General features: G+C 33.4%; 1 protein-coding gene and 1 pseudogene across 1 annotated transcript in view; one reads left to right on the forward strand and one right to left on the reverse strand.

The window, feature by feature from the left end:
• Positions 1 to 22,303, reverse strand: part of trbl (tribbles) — a 64,338-nt gene that overhangs the window by 14,427 nt on the left and 27,608 nt on the right. The window lies entirely within an intron of this gene.
• On the forward strand, positions 16,518 to 16,910 carry LOC141480599 (large ribosomal subunit protein P1-like; annotated as a pseudogene).

The following is a 22,303-nucleotide window of genomic DNA, read 5'->3' on the forward strand; positions in this document are numbered from 1 at the left end:
ATTGGTTACCTACATGAAGGTCCACAATTACTTGATTTTTACTAGTTTCTGACCAATTTCAAAACAATATTCCACAGCTTTCAATTCTATATTTCAGTTTTGTTGACATTTTGAAGTTCTATTTGTTCAAATAAACTTTTGTGATCCATAATAACGCTACTGGCTTGAAAACTGAAAGAGGATCATCATTTTGGTGCCTCACAAACGGGTTTTTTGGTCTTTATAGATGTCATCCGAGATAAATACGCAAAACGAGATAGCTAGTTATTTATCTTTTCACCATTCTATTTGCTCTGTTATGAGAAATTTTTATTATGCATGATGTATGAAATTTTAGACTTGCGAAACAATGAAATATGATATGGAATTTATCCATAATAAATAAAACAACGTGCCCCTATATAAGAGCTTTTCAGAAAGTATATACGTATGTACTGATGGAATAAAATATACAAGATGGTTATTAAATTTCAGAAATCGGTCGTGTAATAATATATAGAAAAATATTGTGTTGAAAAATGGAAAACGAACATTACATAAACTGTTTTAAAACCTTGATGACCTACTAGAATATGTTTCTGAAAATTGTTATTCCACAAATTTGATTATGAAATGGAATTTCCACCTCCATCAAGTCAATGTGGCCGGTCAAGGGGCCAAGTAATCTCTGTTCTTGTTATTAATATAAATATAAACGAATTTTTCATTACAGCGCGAAAGATAACGGTTTTGAAAAAATTGATTTTTTACATTATCCAGTTTTCGTCCAGATACGAACAACGACATTCGATAGGTAAAGACTGATATGGACTTACAACTCTATAGAACCTTTACCGACACATTAATTTGCGATGGTTACTACTACAATTATTTTTCATGCATGTCGCTCCTTACTGGTTTCCCCCATTCCACGGACCGCCTATATCATTAATTCGAATTAAATGTTGTGCTCCGAGTAATGTTTTCATCTCTTATCTATTTAGAAAAAGGAGGCGGATTTTAGAAATGAATAGTCGTCTGGTTTTCCAATGAAAATTGCCCTACTTCTGCAGCTCGATAATAACCAACAGAGCTACTACGGTCTGGCACCAAAATAACGCGTAAAATAAATTGATATTTGAAATGAGATATGAGTGCTTAATTTTCGTAATCCTCATATTTTCCAATCTGAAAAAAATTTCATCAAATTTCAACATATCTCGAATGATTGCCATTGATATTGATAATAATGTAAATGAGTAATCTATGTAAATGAGAAAAGTAATATCGATTTACCACAAAAGGTACGTAATGACTCTTTGTGTGGTACATGTGATATTAGTAGGGTTCTCGAAGTTTTATAATGTTGCTGGATTGATGATGGTAAATATTTGAGAGTGATTTTTGAACATTCATTAGCAATACTCTTTTCACTGTTTCTAGAGAGACCAAATCAGGGTTAATAGGCCATGTATCATCATCATGGAATACTATCATCAAACATTTCATTGGCTACTGCGCCAATAGGCTACTGCGCGGCAGTAGCATCGGCCGTAAAAGCTTATATTCCTATATTCTTCTGTGAAACTTCTTCTTGTAATTCCATGATAATTAAGTACTGGGAAACATTATTGTATTGATACATCAATTATCAAACGTTCAGACCAACCAATTCATTTATGCTAACTATATATTATTCATTTCTATTATGTATTGTTCTTTCTCAGAGTATTCATTATTTTTGTTATATAATCATATATTTTTTACGAGGTTTTGAATGTATTCCATGGTCGAGTTGAAAAACAGCTTGAGCTGAATATCAGCCTATTCTTCATACCTTATTTGGAGACAAATATTTTGTTACTCTGATTTATTTTAAATTAATTTTTTCTGCGAAAGTTAGGCTGGACGGGCTCTGTTCCCGAAGATCTGATATATTCGGGAGGGCGCGCCAGCATTGTCAACCAATGAGCACTCCTCACTCAGTGGAGTGAGTGAATATGAATAGCCTGTTGTATTTGTCCGGCTAAGAGTTTTGCCATAGTGTGGCAAGCCAGCATGATCTTGAGATTCGAGAGTAGAGAGTGCATCATTCCACCATTGACTCCAATGATAAGACCAACCATCTCAACAGAGTGGTCTGATGATTGTACTGGCTACAACCATTTCACTATACTCCAAAGGAGTAGTAGCTACATTGTTTTTTTTTTCGACAGTTCCGATAACCAGATCTGTCGGAGTTTGTGCTAATACTTACCGCGGAGAGAGTTCTTCACTGCTGCTATCTCTTGTGAGTGGCGTTGTTCCACCCCGAGGTAAGTATACGTCTATCCGGCTACTAGCTGCGCATGGTCCTCTTTTAAAATAAGCCGTTGCACATTTGTCTATCTCGAATTTCCTACCGAAAGCATGCCTGTACTCTTCCACCACCCACAAGGACTGTTGGAGATATTTTTCTCCAGAGGCATAAAGTTTAGGATCATCCATATTAAACAAATGGGTGTTCTTATGCGTTCAGTTCTTGGGGGGGGATAGAGCACAGTTATCCCCCCAAAAGGGGCCTGAGGTAATCGCCCTGAAATACACCAATTTCGAAAGTGACCCGCTCTGTTTCATGTTATGGTGAAGCGAAACCACCATAGTGCATCAGTTATATTCAAGTCACATTTTTTTGAATACCAACATATCTGATTTCAAGACAACCATTTTGTTAGTCTGATGAATTTGAATAAGGACCATATTATTATTATCAATGTTATCGAAGCTGCGACTAAGGCAAGTCGCGGTTGCGAATTTGCCGGTTTCGACAAATTGAGGGACGCGCTAGAATCATGAAAGACTTCTTCCTCAATTTGTTGAGTGAGTAACCATACGGCCTAGAATTGTCTTTCCGACTACTTTGACTACTTTCACACGTCTATTGTATATAATGATAGAATGTGAGCAGAAGTCAGGTTTTTTTTTTCAGATTTTCGAGGGTGTGAATTCTTAGAAAGATCCATAAAAAAATTTCACGTTAGTGAAAAGTGTTTCTTTTAGATTTTCTCATATAGTTTCACATACGGATAGAGTTACGTTTATCACCGGTTTTTCAATACAAAAATTCTCTCGGTATAGAAAATCAATTCAATCAGAACCGTTCGACAACGCAAAAACGGGAATATCTCTTACGGAAAGTCCAGTAACCGTGGACGCCAACTCGTGCATTAAGGTTCAAGAATCTATCGAAATTGCACAACTGCTTCTTTTCCGGGGCTTTTGACTCCGGCAGACCGTTCATCGACCTAACGAGTCGGAGAAAGCAATATGCTTCATTATAATGAAAGCGTACGCCATTTCTTCACCGATTATTGCAAAATCTCCAACCGTTACCATCGCTTACATTGTGGGATTGAGAGCTACAAGTACAATCTAAAATTGGGAAATACGTCCCTAATAGGAATAGATTTCGAGCCGCACCTCTGGCGCGAGTAGGTTTGTTCTAAAGGTTTTCATCGAACGGAATTTGACAATATCGTATGGTGCAAGGTCAACAACGAGATAACTATTATCTATTTATTACTACATAGAAAATTTTATTTGTAATAGCAGTAGTAATCATACAAGTGAAATAGGGGAATTTCGACTGTTTATAGAAAAATCATTTTGAAGTTTCAGATGAATACGCTAGATATTGAAAATAAAACAAAGTTCTCATGTCCTGTGATTAAGCAAGAAAAATTGAAAACAATCTTCAAAGGATCCTATAATCCTTTATGATATGGAATCATTTTAGTATTTGAAGTAAATTTTCAGTTAACAATTTAGCCAACTTTCACCGTAATTTGAAATCTATTCGTGAATGTTTTGCTGATTGTTCAAGGGAGATTCCATGGTTTTGTTGTCTAAGAAAGAATAATTTTTCATTTATTGGAATACACTATACGTTTTATATTGATTTTGATCTTCTAATATCTCAATAAAAAATGTCCTCTACCCGTTTCAATTGAATATTCAGGCTGTCATCTCACAATACTATTCCACTGAATAATATTTTACTACTAGGAGTAATCTGAATTGGAGCGTTCTATAAAAAAATTATTTTGTTGTTGGGGTCTGATAGTTCAACTGCTAAGCTGTGATACCTCCGTAAATCAAAAGCGAACCTGAAGAAAAATTAGGTGAAAAAAATTAGAGCAGAATCAAATTTTAAATAAAAAAAACTGATTCTGCCATCAGCTTGACGAGGATTCATAACTACAAACTATATACAAGAGCACCTGATCAAAAAAGCATTTAATTAGCTAGATAAGTACCTTCTGTTAAATATTTATTAGGTATCGTATTGTTAAAAATTGTTATTTGTGAATTTGGCAATCTTTTTTTACACATATAAAACTTCACTCTAACAGTTAACAAAGACTAGGCTGATTTATAATAATAGTTTAATCATAAGTTATCAATGATAACTCATTGCACAAAACATCCAATTCCAATTATACAGAATACAAGTTTCATCATTATTAATCAAGAAGCAAAATGTTTCAGTTGAATAAATCAAAATTAAAGGCAACATCAAATAATCAAAATAATTAGAATGCGATTAAAATATAATCTCATGATCACAAGATATATCCTGGCAGGTATAGAAATCGTTCTTCTATTTTTATAATGAAATTGCTTCTCTCATAGGTACAATATAAATGTGAAAAACTGTTCTTGACGCAGTGCTACTAACCAAATCACTATCACGAGGAAACTAGCGTCGAAAATATTATTTTAATAGTAATATATAACAATTGACTCATAGTAATATTACAATTGACTTATAGTAATATTGCTAGAACAAATCTAGCGACCAAATGTCCCAGTTCCACCCATTGATGAAATTTCCTTTTCTTCGAGAAATTTTTGGGCAATACCAATAATTTTACATATACTGTCACTCAACCTTTTTTTTTAATTTCATAGAAGCAACGCCCTGTACAAAACTACGTTCCAAACGCCCACAAGGATTACATGTATATTCCAGCATCGGTTTCTCATAACCAGACAGGTGTGTTTTACAGCAACACTTTACATCACCCGATTACAAAATGCCCGCCGTTCATTTTGAAACGAACTCTTTGCAATAGCCTAGCGTCGAATGTAATAATCCTTTAGTTTGTACATTATTTTCGTCTTGGCAAATCCCGTATGGGACCCCACCTCAAAACATTTGACGGTGTTCAGAGTTAAACGGTAAGTGACCTGATGTGACCAGCCAAAAAGGATGCGTCACATTATGAATTTGGGTATTTATGACGGGCCAATCGGAAACGTTCTTGGTCGGAAACGCTTTGGTATTCTAAGTACCACAAATCAATTGAACAGAAACAAAGCAAGAAAGACATTGTGCGCTAAAGAAAATCCCCGTCTCTCCTCTGATTAGAAAAATACAAACGATGAAAATGGATGAAACGAATGTTGAGATACAACTTTCAAAAAAAAGTCAAAAATGAGACAAGCCTATCAAATAGCTGTATGAACTGAGTTTATAAAAAATAGACATTTATCTGAGAAAAATTTTGAGTGGAGTGGTATTCGAGAAGATTATTTCCCGAAATATTGCATCGATATAAGAACAAAATTATCAATTCTCAAATCAAATCAATGTTACTACCTAGCAATTGTGTTTCATTGTTAATATCCATCGTGTATTAACATGAGATCGCATAGTCGGCACCCGAATGACGCAGCTAGATGCATTTAGTGCATGTCGATTTCAATGAAATTATTACTATTCAATATGATGTTTCGAATTAAAAATATCTCATTATAACAATAAGTTTTGATTAAGATATATAAATTGTTGGTATTCAAGGTAGAGTTTGAATTGAAGTCGGCATAGTTTGGCGTGGTTATGTAAATCAATTAAGAATTGCAATTCTTTTTTCATTTTCGTCTCTTGTCTATTTCAGTTTTACCAGAATAGTCGAAACTGTTGTTGGAAAATTACAACATCATGTTTGTTTTCGACATATTTGTTTGTCATAGTATTTTCTATGATTTAAAAAAATGTCCTTTGTCAGTCGATGAATTTGTGTAATCAGCTCACAAAGGTTTGAATAATGGTAAACAATGGGTTCCACTTTTCATTTTCTAACCAATTCCCCCTGCTGTGTGTAGGGCAATACCACTATTATTATTATCCATAACTGTATCACGGCTATCAAGCAAGCGAACTACGTAACTGTGAAAAGTGTCACTGGTAAAAATGAATGAGCTAGATTCGCCTAGTCGGTCGATCGATGGCAAAGAAAGTTTCGCCGATGATGATGGCGCAACGTGAAAGAAATGTGTGAAATGTGGTAGACAGAAAGTAGAGTCTCTCGAGTTCACTGACTCCAGATACAAGTACTGCAATACCCATTATGTTTGTACCACTTTTACAACTGAAATTTCTACAAACAATCTGTGCTGTTATTAATTCATTTGTTTTGAACTCCGGTAACCTTTCTTGTTCACTATAACAGGTGAGATTTTCTGTAGATTTCAGTAAGGCCAGTAGGTATGTTCTTAAGTTTATATAGTTAGAAGACATCGGGTACATTCTCAATCGATAACGATAAAAATAACAATGTTGCAGTGGAACATGCAATAGCCGGAAGCCAGTTTGAATAACGTGAATACACAACAATCAAATTTTTATTAATAAAGTCATCAGGTTGTTTTGGTAGGTACCTACTAAAAGAAAACGCACATTGACATATATTTCAGTACAAATCAAACCATCATGCTAGTGTTAGAAAATATATACCTAATCACATGCAGATTCATTCGTATTCACTACAAAAAATGCAAATTGAATTAAGACAGTCAGATCATAGTCATACTAATACATTAATCGCCAACAAACAATTCTCTTCACGTCGCTATGTACTTGCACATAAATGAAGTAAAAATATCTATTTTCAAAACGATTAATTATGCAGACATGCAACTTTCAGAAAATATATCAGTCGTAAACCTACCAAGATCACCTGACCTTATACCAATAGACTTATACAAAACTAAACCACTAGATTTAGTAGACTCAGGTCGATTACACTTTAAAAATCCCCAGAGTTTCAATTCCCACTGTAGGGTTGTTAAATTTAGGGATAAAAAATTTACCCACTAGGATGTAATTTTAAATCCAAAACTGACTTACTTAAAGATTTCTTACGAATATGCACAATGACTGTCCCACAATGTATATATTTTTTAATAACTTGAAATGTCTTTCGAATTATAGCACATTATATACTCAAAAATAAATATATTTGAATCAGTTTTACATTATAAAATCTTCAGAGTTTCAACTTGACACTTCTGAAATTTCAGTAATTTACAATGGCCTAAAATAATATAATCAATCACCTGTCAAACGACGTTAAATGTATAGAAAGCTTTACTTAACTCAGAAAAACAATCAAAGTACTATTCTCTGATATACCCTATCTATAGTCTATTTCAAAAGAGTGTAGAGTAATAAAATCTCATTAAGTATTCAAAAGCGCTACAGGGTGATCCGTCAATAAATTCTGTCACTTCCCTAGTCCGCATTGCAAAATTATGTCGTTTCATAAAGAGCAGGTAGGTATAACCCTGTTTTAAGGGATTTGTCCATTGTTATCGACGGATAAATACTGAGCCAGAGGCGCGCTAGTGGGATAATTGCCAAAAGAATATGCATTCATAATAATTATATTAAAGGAAATAAAAATTTAATACAGCAGAACAGTGTTATTAAAAAAATATAAAATGTAACAATAAAATATATACGAACCGAAATCGGGAAATACTCACAAACACACACGAACGAACTTTACGTATTGAAACACTTGTGGGGACTTTAAATCAATTTATTCACAAAAACGACAAGAACTTTACTGGATACGTTATTACAATTTGACACTTGAACAATACTAAAACTGTGAACTTCCCTTAACGTTTAACAACACTCTATTTATACCCTAATTGAATGTTCTAGAGATTACTAGGTACAATTTTCGAGAACATTCCGAGAAAATAATTATTCAGACTACCCTTAATTCTAAACCCTAACCTAAGCAAAAGTGTCACTGTCACTGATACACTGGTCTCTGTCCAGATTGCTTATCCCGCTACAGTATATTTACAATTCAATTAAATTATTCTACATCAGTATAGTCTTCATCCGAAGAACTGTCATCATCCCCTGGTGTTATAATTATAGGGTCAACCACCTGATCGACCAAGTTGTCCAGTTCCCACATTTTATCTTCCTCTTTTAAAACATGCTGGATTGCTTTTTGCCAGTTTTCTGATGTGATTTCCATAATGGCTTGATCAAACAATACCTTGACATCTTTCATTTTAAATGTGGTATTGTGCCTTGCAACATATCCTTTAACTTGTGCCCATATAAGTTCTATAGGATTTAATTCGCAATGATATGGCGGTAGGCGCAGCACAGTTACTTTATACTTTTCTGCTACATCTTTTACGGCATATTTCATGAAGCGAGATTTATGTTGTTTTACTATGGCTAGTAGTTCCTTCTTTACTGAATTCGTCTCAAACTGAATACCTTTATTTGACAGCCAGTTAATAATTTCTTGCTTTCTCCAAGCTGAAGTTGGTACCTTCTCTAAGCGCCTTGAATGGTAGCTTGCATTATCCATAACCACGACCGAATCAGCTGAAAGAAATTTTAACATTTCCCCGAAGTAGTCTTCGAAGACATCCGAATTCATGTCCTCATGATAATCTCCCGTCCGGCACGACTCAAAGCTTAACAAACCTTCTTTTAAAAATCCGTCTTCGCTTCCAATGTGAGCAATTATAAGCCTCTTCCCTTTTCCCGAAGGCACTTTAATACCCGTCGAAAGGCCTTCTATGAAAGCTTGGCGAGAACTTGTTATATTTTTATCTTGCCACATTTTTTTGACTATATAACCTTCGTTTATCCACGTCTCATCAAGATAAAAAATTTTCTTTTGCTCTCTGCGGTACTGCTTTATAGTTGTCAAATATTTTCGTCTCCAGCAAACAATTTCATCACTTTCCAGTAATAGTGCCTTTCGATTGTGCTTTTCCCAGGCAAAATTCATACTTTTTAAAGTTTTCCATAAAAGTTTTCTGGATATCAAAGGAATATCGTTATCTTGGCTTATCTCGATAAATATTTTTTCAAGAGTGGGTATTTCCTTTTTAAAATAAAACGAATGAACTTTTCTTCGAATGTCACATTTGGTGTCTTCATCTAAGATTTTTATTGGTCTTCCTGATTTTCTCTTGCATGGACTTACCTGGCCTGATATCTTTCTTTCTCGCAATAATTTAAAAATCGTGGACTGTCCAATTCCAGTCATTCGGGCACATCGCTCAACACTTTCTTGCACAGACAAACTAGGGTGATCGTGTTTTATGCAATCATATACATTTAAAATTATAACTTTTTCGCAAACAGATAGCGGAGAATTTTTTACACTTCTTTTCTTTGGAGTAAATGTCCCCATTTTATAACTTTTTCACTATTTCTATATCACAATATCACTGTACGTTTAATTGGTGTAGTAACAATTACTATTATAACTCGAATGTTTAAGACACCATTACAATATATTTAAACCCTTTTTCTTAATTACCTGGGTTTAATAGGTATTGCATGATTGGTGGGCAGGGTCAAAAAGGGATTATTATAATGACATGGCACCTCGGAACTAAGTGTTAACCCTTTTTTGAGAAATCATGCTCAAGTATATGAACCCAAATTGCATATTAAATAAGTTTACAAGAACCACTAAAATTAATCTTAATCTTTTTTTAAGAAATTTTACTTACCTAAATACATGTAGGTACTTAGTTTTAGACCAAATTACTTCCCAAAAATGGCCTTTTATTATTATCTATGTCTGTAATTTTTAATTTACTTTAATTATTAAATTTAATAATCCTAAGATTTGCCTACGCCCATGGACGACAACGAAATTCAGGCAAATTTTATGACACTTCATGATTTATTACTCTACACTCTTTTGAAATAGACTATAGATAAATTTTATGATAAATCAGTAAGTTAAACTATATCATATCCCAAATTATTAATAGTATCAATCTGCTTCGTCTGGTATTTATTGAAGATCATATCATCATCACTTTTTTGGCTTAACACATGAATTGAATAGAAGACGGATCCTATTGCCTATCGAACTGAATGCCTGTTTCAATAACATGTTCATTTACGTCAATAGAATGTACTCTAACATCATAAACAAAAATTCAACAAAGCGCAAAGAAAAAACAGTTATAAGTACCAACAAACGTGTTCAGAATGTTGGAAACTCGATATTAAGGTTGTTTGTAGGTTCACGATTCCAGCACGTTTTGATTAGCCATGAGAAAATTTGTATTGTTACTGCTTTTCATTTAATATGTGCTGGGCCTTGATATATGAGAGGATAAAGAGAATACAAAATTAGTTTCATAAAAATTCCTCGAATTGATAATCAATTTCGATGCTTCAAATATTGAATAATACTCATAAACATTTTTCCACGTTTCACACCACTCCTATGTTTTTCAAACTTATAAAGTACATTTTTGATAGCATTGCTTTTCTCTTTTTGTAATGGACTGTTTACCAATTTCTAGTACTATCAATAAAACTGTACCTACTTTGGTTGGTTAATGATATAATACATGATCGAGAATTAATATTTATGTTCGGATTTTTTCGAAATAAAAGTGAAAACGTTAAATTTCAGCAAAAAATAGTATTACATTTATTTGTTGATAATTTCTTTAAATCGCTTGTAACCGAAAAAGTATTCTATAGGATTAATTACGGTTTTTGGTGAAGTTTTTCCGGGTTTGATTGCAAACCCGACTGCAAATGAAGAAGCAAAAGTACCAACTTGTTTTTCATAACCTGAAAATATTTCTCACCAAGCAGAGCCACAATTCTTAAATGTAACATCAATCCTGAGACACAGTATACACGTAAATACGTATATATATATATATATATATATATATATATATATATATATATATATATATATATATCTTTGTATTTTTTGTTGAAATAATCATTTTGGTTCGCAAGTCAGACTTCTTGTTCGAATATAACAATATCACGATTTGTAAATCAACAAACACCAGGCATTGTTTTTCTGGTACATGTATGTTATATATTCCAAAGCTACGATACAACATGTATGTGGTCGTTTGCTTCTGACTGAAGAATACAAACAAAAACAAAATCCACTTCATTACTAACCATCTACAACTTCACAAGTCTGTAATCATTTCATTTCCTGTTTTATTGTCTGGGATCTCATTTGAAATTCATTAGTCGGCGTCTTATTCATTTCAGATATCTTCCACTCTTTGTATCTCTAATGGATTTCTTTGTTATAACGATGTCGATATTCCAGGAATACTCGTGAGTAATTTCCAAGAAGTTGAACAATTTATGAGAGGCAGGGAACTCGCAGAGTTTTATGAATCATATATGCCTGTTAAATCAAATAGTAAATTCAGGATCAATTCAAAGTACACTTCCTATACGGTTATACATATATGATTAGAAAATATGTACAAGATATTTGAATTTAAATTGAAACAGGTATATTTTTTAGAAAAAAAAAAACAATGTTTTTCGGGAGGATAAAGGTTTTGGCTACTTGGGATGATATTTTCTAGCTGTGAAATAATACTTGGATGTCAACTGCTTTCGTCATATTGTTGCAAACAAATCAGTCCTGATTGAGCGATTATTACACCGAAAAAAATGAGTGGTGGTAGGTAGAATTTCCTACTTTTAACCTTGCCTCCCACCTACGCTTTGTTAACGCCGTCAAGTGTACCAAGCAGACCACTTCCGCATATCTCTGCCTCTGCATTTCATGGATATCTCTCAGTACTAGATGCGCGCGCGTTCATACATAGTTCAATGCACTACTTGCAGAATTAGAAATTGTGCATTGGAGGAGGCAAAGCGTTTTGCAATTATTGTCAAATTAGAAAGGTGTGAGCTTTTCTCAATTATACGTCTTGGTATCGGCACTTTTCGTTTCCAATAGCTACATTTAAACTTCTAGCATCAATTCCCTTTTCCATTTGGACTGTACCTTTTTCTTTTTCATTACCATACATTCTTCAAATAGTTTTATTTTAGCTTCAAGCAATAATATGTTACTATTGTTCTAAATATTGTATTAAAATTTGTTACTTTTATTTTTCGTAATAATATTTCAATTTAATTAGAATATATATCATTGATTCGGACTTCCATTGTCTAATATGATATAAATTGATTTGAAATACCTCTAAGAATCTGTAAATAATTAAAAAAGAAATTAGCTGAAAAATAATAATTGTTATTTTTTCAGCTAATCTCTTTTTCAATTTTTCACCTATTCTTTCAGGTATTTCAATTAATTTATATCATATTAGACAATGGAAGTCCGAACTGATGCACCAAACAACCTTCAAAAAAACGTTAATTAAAATATGATTTTCAAAACGTGTTTTCTTTTTCGTTACCTTATATTCTTTCAGGTATGTACTCCTTTAATCCCTCAATACCATTTGCTGAACAACTCCTTTTTAAATTAACTTTCCATTGTAAGAGGTGAGCAAATCCAAGATTAGGGCAATCTTATGGTATTTGCCCGTTTTTCGGATTAATGCCGAGTATAATAGGACAAAGCAACATTGTGGTGTATTCAAAAAGCTATTATTCGAAAAACCTACCTAACAAACAAAATTAACCTAACTATTTACAAATTATGAGGCAGCCAATTATAGTATTTTATGAAAAAATTATGTTACTACTTGAATAATATAAAGACATATATTGGAATGTTGTTATATGGCGACATATAACAACAACAGGCGACAGTGCTAAATCGTAGGAAGTTTTGTGTTGATGGTCCTTATTCATAATTTTGTATTTCGAAGTAATATTACTCTGCACCACAGGAATTATAATATGTTTTCCGTTTTTTTTGCTTTTGTTCAGATCATACCTTCTTTGGAGTGTTGTTCTCATATATGGAGCTCCGTCCATAAGCATACCTTTGGAAACGCGAACATCACTTGTAATCTTGATAGTCTGAAACATCGAAGAAAGGTTGGAGATTTGTCTCTCTTCTATAGATACTTTCACGGATTCAAGTGACTTGGCACATTTCATTCCACCAAGAGCGGTACATATCAGAAATACGCGAGAGACGATGGCTGCTCATCGTTTTGAGGTTCAACTCAGTACACCTCGAACTTCACTGTTTAAGAACTCTTTCATGTGGAGAACTGTGCTCGAGTGGAATAAACGTCCTACACGGTTTACCAAATGGATTCAATCTCCAGCGATGTGAATCACTACTTTCGCACAGGCACCGCTCTTAGAGCGCCCGAAGGATTTTTCTGTAGTGCTTGTGTTTTGCTCTTAAAAAAATATCTATTTTTTTTCTTATGTCATACATTTATTTTGAACATCTCTCTACCTTTATTATGAAACAGTTTTAGTTTATTTCATTTTGAGGATTCAATAATTAAATTCATTTATTTTTTAACAGACACTTTGAACTTTGGAATCAAATTTCTGTTGATCTGCACTCTTTGAGTTTGTTCACCGAATTTCTGGAGTATTCCACAGCAATTAACTTTCACTAAATAACGATCTCCAAGTTAAAGCCTATATATCACACTCATAATTCTGGTTCTATAAATTTTTTCCACTGAATCAATCTGGATTATTTTTCAAGAGACAAAATATTTTTTATTTAAAAATGTTATTTGTACATTTAAGTAGCAATACGTACATAGGGGGACAACAAAATAAGTCAAAAACCTAATATAAATTCGCACAAAATATAGCTGATATAACAAATGATTTTTTCCAGACAACGATAATGAATTGAAAGGTCATACGTTATTTTTTGCCAACATTATGGTACATAAAGTTGTTGTTAAGTTCTAGGCTAAGGTGCTAATGACTTGAGTACACCACCAATATAATTAAGATGAATATAATTCAAATAGGTTCATCAAGGTTAATTTTACAATGTCAAAGTCATTATTTCCAAGCGATTTTCTCACAACGAGATTCAAACTATTGACACCATATCGACTTTAAAGTAATTACTTATGTAAATGAATATTCTATATATAAAATATTTTTTCGTTGAAGTGGTGTTGGAGATAAATTTATTGAAATGGTTCTACGAAAAAAAATGTGACAACATCCATAATGACACAATCCCAAAATTATGCACATTTCAGACAAATCACTCGGCCAAAATCATAAATACCGACATAATTTTTTTTCAATATTTAAAGTTCTTTGTTTAGTATTTATGGAAATAGTTCAGCATGAGGTGTAACAGAAATATTGTAATTGACCAAGTCAATAACAACACGCCCATGGTAAAGTCAGGCCCACACCATTATCTGGGTGTAATACCATTTGTTTAACAAGATTTAGAATGCAGGGTTAGTGCAGACAGAACATTATTTGGAATATCGACGAGTAAATTATTTGGTTCTTGGTAAAGCTATCAGCTTATGACGTCAGCCAGAAATATTTTAGAACAAAAAATGAGTGATTTGAAAAAATCAGATTAAAAATTGGATTTTCATGAACACATATATTTGTTTTATAGAGTAAAATATAATTTTTTTTTTCAATTTTGACATATTCAAAACGCATTACTTTTTATTCTATGAAATACATTTTTTGGGAAGGACTCGTTTTACACTTCATAAATTTTATCGTTCTCTTATATTTATTGAAGTCAAATAAGAGTAAATATTCATAGGCTATACATTTTCAATCAAACATCATTTTTAGGCTGTTACCATTTTTTACAATACCAATTATTTATATATACAACACCCGCCTTTTCCTTTATCTTCTCAAAAATTGTCGTTTACACAAAAATCAATTTCAATTAATCCAGTTGGTTTTAGAAACTGATGTTTTCAAATAGTCATTTCTGAAGAATGAAATCATTGCTAGGAATCGCATGTTGAAAAGGTAAGAACTCGTTAAACCAAAGCTTGCGCTAGTTTCGACTTCTGAGTGTTGTCGTTCGCTGGTTAAAGGAAAAATATATTTTCGAAGGATTTATGTTGGCATCAATTCAAGTATTTAACCTTTCAGAGTTTTTAGACCTATCAATTTCTCAAAATTTTTCGTAATCCAATTTCATAATTATCAAAACATCATATCAATTTCACCAAGAGGTCTCATTTCCTTCATTGTGAGATAAACTTTGCAACCCACCGCGTAACTTAGTGCTCGGATTTCTTAACCCGATATTCGTTTACGAAGATAGCACAATCGCATATTGGTAAATGAATTGCGTCACCTGTTGCGTCACACACACAATTTCATTGATCCGATCACTATCCCACGTTTTGCTAAATAGTCGATAATCTCTCAATCCGATCTCCCTAAAAATCACAACTTGTTGTCTGCTAGTTTCTAAACTGCATCGATTAGGCAACGTACCAGTTACGTGCGCCGGGTGCACATTGAATATTTCAGCAAATTTCACAGGTGCAACACTCCACTGATAGTCGGAGAGTAGACGACGAAAATGTGCAAGTTTTTCTGATGGCTTTTATTTCCAGATTAGGTTACATTTTACTGAATGTTTTCTCTGAACAGTTAAAAATTCACAAAACTGAAATTCTTCAAAACATCAATCAAAACTATGAAGTTAATAAAGCAGGCAGTTAATGTCATTTAAAAAAAAGAGAATATTTTCATGAGATTATATATATATATATATATATATATATATATATATATATATATATATATATATATATATATATATATATATATATATAATGTGCAAAACCGATCTCACTGTAAATGATAAAACAGTTTCCAAATTTGCCACCCATGTCAAGTTTTAAGGAATGTGCATTGATGAACATCTCGATTGGAAAGTACATTGTTCGAGTATGGTCAACCACGTCTCAGAAAGTTTTCATTGCACAAAAAAAACTCATCAGGTGCATCATGAATGTGCCTAGTACCGAGAACTGTAAAAGTTTTTTCAGCAAATATGAAATCTCAACACTTCCATCGTTATATATTTTTGAATTGTGTCTCTATATTTTCAAGAATAGAGATAGTTTTGTGAAGAATTCGTAAATACTCGTTCTCAAAATCACTTCCATATACCAATTTGTAAAAATATAGTAGATTTCTGCTCTCCTGATAATAATGGCTTATGTACATTTGATAAATTACCAGATGAATTGAAAAACTGTTTTTCGTTATTGACTTTCAGAAAGCAACTCAAAAAATTACTTGTTACAAAATGTTTTTATTCTCAGAAGAATATTGTCGCTAAAGTGATTGTTATATTTTACATTTTTATATGTATAACAATTTTATATGTTTAGAATTTTTAACGGCGAGTCTTTGTATTCCAAAACTCTGAATGTGATATTGTTAAATCTACCTTGTATGTTTTTTTTCTAGACAGTTTGCACTCCAAACATTCGTTATGGAATTAAGACAATTATAATTCACCAACGCCGAACTTGCTTGCGTCTACTCAGCCCTAATTCTGGTTGATGATGATATTGTCGTAATTGACGAGAAAATCCGACCATCCTCAAAGCAGCCAATGTTGACGTAGAACCATACTGGCCTGGTTTTTTTGCAAAAGCGCTAGAAGGAATCGACGTTAGAGAAATGATCACCAACATTGAGTCTGGAGTAGGAAATGCACCCTCGGCAGGAGGTGCAGCAGCTCCAGCTGCGGTAGGCAGGAGAAAAAAAAGAAGAAAGAAGAACCTAAAGAGTCTGATGATGACATGGTTCTTGGACTCTTCGATAAGAGTACAAGTTTTTTAACTATGTCACATAGGATTAAACTTTTTCTAAGAAACGCTGCACAACGTAATTTATGAAAGACAATCGGTACAATATCTCACTTGCATTACATTATCATCATTACATATATTGTCGGATTTCCGTCGAATTCATTCCGTTTCCGGTTATTCATCCAAGTGTATCTATCATCAACAAGTTTCTTAAAACAAACCGTTTCGACTCTAACCAAATTTATTCCTGTGAATAAAATGTAGATATGTATATCATTAAGGCTAGTTTACTTACCACTATGGAAACCTATTCAACCACCTATTTGAGAGTTCTCAATGTTTCGGCAAAATGAGAGATTGGCACCTTCAGGAGTACTGTCACTATTGAATATGTGATATTCACTATCTTTAATAGTGAGAGTACCTGACATTTTTGAGGTATTTGACGATTCAACAAAAAGTGGTTTTATGTACAGTTTGTTAAATCTAGGAAGAGACGTGAGAATTCTCTCTTTCTCTCTTGCTCTTATAGTCTTCTAGCGAACGCACATCTAGTGGGCGGGACCATAACATAACTTGGAAAGCTCTTCCTAAAGCGGTAACTCGCATGACTGATGATCCAGCCCAAAGTTTGATTTTAATCGATACGATAACTAATACTCAAACACACTTTCATAATAAATTACACACTAATTAATATAAAAAATGAAATTGTCTTCTACAGAAACGGACATTCAAGCACACATTCTTATTTTTTCCGTTAAAGGGACATATAAAAGGATTTATGTGCATAAATTATAGGCGAAGGTCGTAGGTGTATTACAAAAGTTATTCACGAATTTAACCACATGCTAACTTGAAAATTGGGGGATAATATAAGACTTCACACACATTAACATTATCGACTGGTCTATTAGGTGCAACGCACTGTTACGGAAGAAAACTGAACATTACTGAAATATCGGTCGAATTATTTACTACCGTATGATATATGTGCTCCGATTATGCAAAAACTATTGCACACAAAATAACATAATATATACGAAATATGTAATATATAGGTTTATAAAATATATAAGTGATTGTTACCTAAACTTCGTTGATTATTCCGTCGAGCAAGTAAAACAGCAAGATTTGCAAATTACCAGCTAGAAAGTGAAATACTATTGAAATTCCGCAACATGCATCAGACTAGTACCACAAGGGTGATATATACTATCTGGGCTGAAAAGTATCGGGCCTAAGACATAGATAGCGCTAGTTTTATTGCATTTCAGTTACTACTAACCTTCAAATGAAAGCTGTTGAAATTCCATGATATTCTACTCATAAGTTTGTGAGTTATTGTGCTAAGAGTGACACTACTTTTTTATTTTCAAAACAATGGATAAAAAAATTCGTGTTTTAATTTTAAACTGCTTCTTGATGGGAAAAAATACCGTTCAAGCGAAGTAATGACTTGGAAAGTATCATAAGGACTCCGTGCCATCAGAAACAACAAATGAAAGTTGGGTTGCTAACTTCAAACATGGTCGTACCGATGATGCAGAACGCAATGGACGTCCAAATGAGGTAGCAACACCAGAAAACAAAAAAAAATCCACAAAATGGTTTTGAATGATCAAAAAGTGAAGTTGCGTGAGTTAGATGACATTGTAAAGATATCAAAAGAACGTGTTGGCTTTATTTTGCATGATCCTTTGACCATGAGAGAGCTCTGGTCAAAGTGAGTGCAGCACGAGCTCACGTCTTGATCATTTTGAGCAGTGTTTAGCCATGTTCAAACATAACAAACCGGAATTTCTGCGTCGATATGTGACAATGGATGAAACATGGATCCATCACTTCAGTCCTGAATAAAAACGTTCGTCATCTGAGTGGAGATCAACTGGTAAATCTCGTCCAAAGCGCACGAAAGCACAACAATCGGCTAGAAAGGTTATGTCCTTGGTATTTTGGGATGTACGTGGTGTAACTTTCATCGACTATCTTGAGAAGGAAAATACCATCAACAGTAAACATTATATAACATTATTGGAGCGTTTTGAAGACCGAAATTGCAAAGAAACGACCGCACATAGCAAAGAAAAAAAGTATTCCATCAAGACAATGCACCTGTCACAAGTCAATCAAAACAATGGCAAAACTACATGAATTGAACTCCGAATCGCTCCCACATCCACCGTATTCGCCAGATTTGGCTCCCAGCGACTACTGGCTGTTTGCAGACCTCATAAAAATGATCACCGGTGAGAAATTTCGCTCGAATGAAGAGGTTATTGCTAAATTGCTGAAACTGAGGCCTATTTTGAGGCAAACGATAAATCGTTCTGAAAAAGTGGTATTGAAATGTTAGAGCGGCGCTGGAATGATTGTGTGGCTCTTGATGGTTAATAGGTTAATAAATGAGGCCAATTTTGAACAAAAAAAAACATGTTTTCTGTGTTAGGCCCGAGAATGTTTTAAATCATTCACCGAAAGATCATTCATTTGTAGGTACTCTGAAAGGGCGACAGTATAATATAAAACACCTAGAAATTTATCTAATTATAACGTGCTGAACAGTAAGACCTCGTTGATCTCTAGTTTACGAGTTTATTAGATGACTTGTACTCAAACAACTGATCAATCGATTATTCGTAGAAACGTTACTTGTTAAAGTTGTTTGATGTTTAGAATCAATGACTTCTTTCTCCATGGTCATTGCCAGACCAATACTGTCATAAAATTCAAACGGTTGAGGAATTGAAAACGTATGTAAAAATAAAATCAATCATTTTATAGTAACCGAACAGTAGTTCAATATCAATCAGATTGCAAAATTAAGAATGGAACAATAAAACACGGAATAACAAAGGATGGCGACACCTACTTCGTTTACAGTTTGTTCTATTTAATATCTATTTAATGAGTTGCAACAGACGTTTATGGGTGTTGAATTTGTAATTTCAATACAGTTTAATCAGATCAAGGACTAAAATCCATAAAAGGTTGGGCATACAGGACGAGTCAAGTCGAATGAGATATCAAAGCTTTGATTAAAGTTTTAGTATTCAATTTCTCTGAAAGTCTACTGTAATCTGGCAAGGAAAACCTATAGTCATAACTGAACACAATGCAATGATGCATTTATATGACCAAACAATAATGAATCAGAAATTCCACCCTGTGAATGAATCCCTCATTTGAGCAATTTTGCGAAATACATTGTTACGGCATTGACAGAAATATACCACTTGAAAATATTTTCTTTATGGAAAAAATATCTAGAATCTAGATCTTTTCTATAGCCCGCCTACGCAAGTTAATATTCATTGGAACGATTCCGTCTGCGGTACTAATTCTGTGTATTACCAGCAAAAATCGAAAGAATCAACCGCAGCTAACCTTAGAGCGAGTCATTTTATTGAAAAAGAAGGCCAATGCAACTTGGTTCACACGGACAAGTAGGTTAAGGACTTGCCGGCGAGGTTTTCACATTGAATCTGCCGCACGTCCGAACGGTTCGAGAGAGACCGATCGGATGTCAGAAAGAGACGCTAAACACTCGTAGTTCCGAACCGAATCGGATATGCTGATTAGTAAGTTTTACTTATTGCCACAATGTATGGATCTTGCGCTCACGTCACGTCCCAATTTGAAGATTTCACGAAGTGGTGTCAGATGATTCTACTTGCATTGTCAAATTCAAAGACATAATGAGTATTAGATGCGATTCATAATTGCGTCTGCCTTTCTTAATCAAAACATTTAATTAATATGTTGACATATTCATTCACATTGAAAAACATAATTATTATAATACGTTGTTGTCAAATTGAAGATTGACATTTTCGTATTTAACGATTAAAGCATGAATATAACAAGTCGATTTTAGAAAATAATCGGATGTTAAGACATTTTTGCTCCGAAATGTTGGTTTTAAGAAGAGGATTGCCTCGCTGATGATAGGTATAATGCAATAACTAAAAAGAATCTCATCTTAGTACTTGAAAAATAAATTGTTGGGACTGGTGATAGGTGAATATTAATCAGTCGGACACAGCGTTTACAAATAATGAAATTTATTAACAACACCAACAAATGAACAAACAGAAAATAACAGTGTAACCTGGTGGCGAGGAGAATGAGAATTAGGATTAGCCCGGCCAAAATCCCAGAACAGAATCAATGAATGCTTCTGCTAAAAATGTTTTTCAAGTCACTTTCGAAATAATCGTCACTGACAATAAGGTCGGGGACATAAATATATTCGAGAAGGGTCAACCACTTTTGCGCCCTTATCTTAATCCATCAAAGTGTTAACAATGATTCCCTACTCGGAACATCCCAAATGGTTTCGTTCTGAATATCCATATGTTTTTCGGCAATTACCGTTGGGTTGGAGAGAATAAAGTATTTCATTGATTTGCCATGAAAAAATACAAACATGCTGAGTAAAAATAAAAAGAAAAGAATTAACATAAAAAACCCAAGCAGATGGATATTTTGTACGATATTAGAGCTATGAAAAGTTAATTTCCTGCCACGAATTTATAATACAAAAAAAATCAATAAAGAAATGAAATGTTTCTAAACTAAATAGTTGTAGGAAAACCCTACAAAATGGTCACCAAATATAAATAATTCATATTGAACAATAATATTACATTAATATTAACAACAATCAGTTGAACTTTATCATATGTGATGGATCTGGACAAAACTTGATTAAAAATTAATTAATACGCATATTTTCACAGGACAGTTCACAAAAGATTAGATTCAGTTCTTTCTGCTATTGAAGAAGTACTGACTAGAACATAAACTTGACAATACCGCCCACAAAAATTTAAGTGAAACGTAACGCATTGCTATTGATATTGACACCACCAATTATAAACTCATTGGCTTGTGTGAAGGCTATTATTGGACGATTTTTTTTTTCACTTTTTGGACATTTCAATGAATCTCAATGAACTGGTCATCATGTAAAAACGTGGGTCTTTCCCTAGTGCCTTAATGATATTCATACAATACAATTTTCAGTTTCCTATATAAAGGTTTCGGAATCCTGAATTTGAATGATACTTATAACTTTTCTAAAATTATTTCAAGATGCATTTTTTGATAACTTCTAGCATATTACTTCGATTTCAGTACTGACTGAACTAAAGACTAATATATATGCAACTGTGTCGTCTACATCTAAAAATAATTTATCGGATTAATGCGATAATGCACTAAATATCAATAACTAAATTCATAATATGATTATCTACCTTGACAGTTTTAACAGGATAACAGAATATTTGTTTTTAGTTGGATACTCACTTCTCAATAACAATCCTAATATTGTGAAACTTCACTTTGATTGGGTCACTCGAAAACAAAATCCAAGCCAAGTCTGGTTACTTTCTGAATAAACACCAAAAACGTCAACTCTTGCACAAACAAAGCTGTTAGACAAAATTTATAGCAGATGTGCGAAATCGAAATCCTCTGG

This window comes from Leptinotarsa decemlineata, unplaced genomic scaffold, assembly GCF_025532065.1.
Source record: "Leptinotarsa decemlineata unplaced genomic scaffold, Ldec_3_MD MMD2_P_RNA_scaffold_9, whole genome shotgun sequence".
NCBI classification, from domain to species: Eukaryota; Metazoa; Arthropoda; class Insecta; order Coleoptera; family Chrysomelidae; genus Leptinotarsa; species Leptinotarsa decemlineata.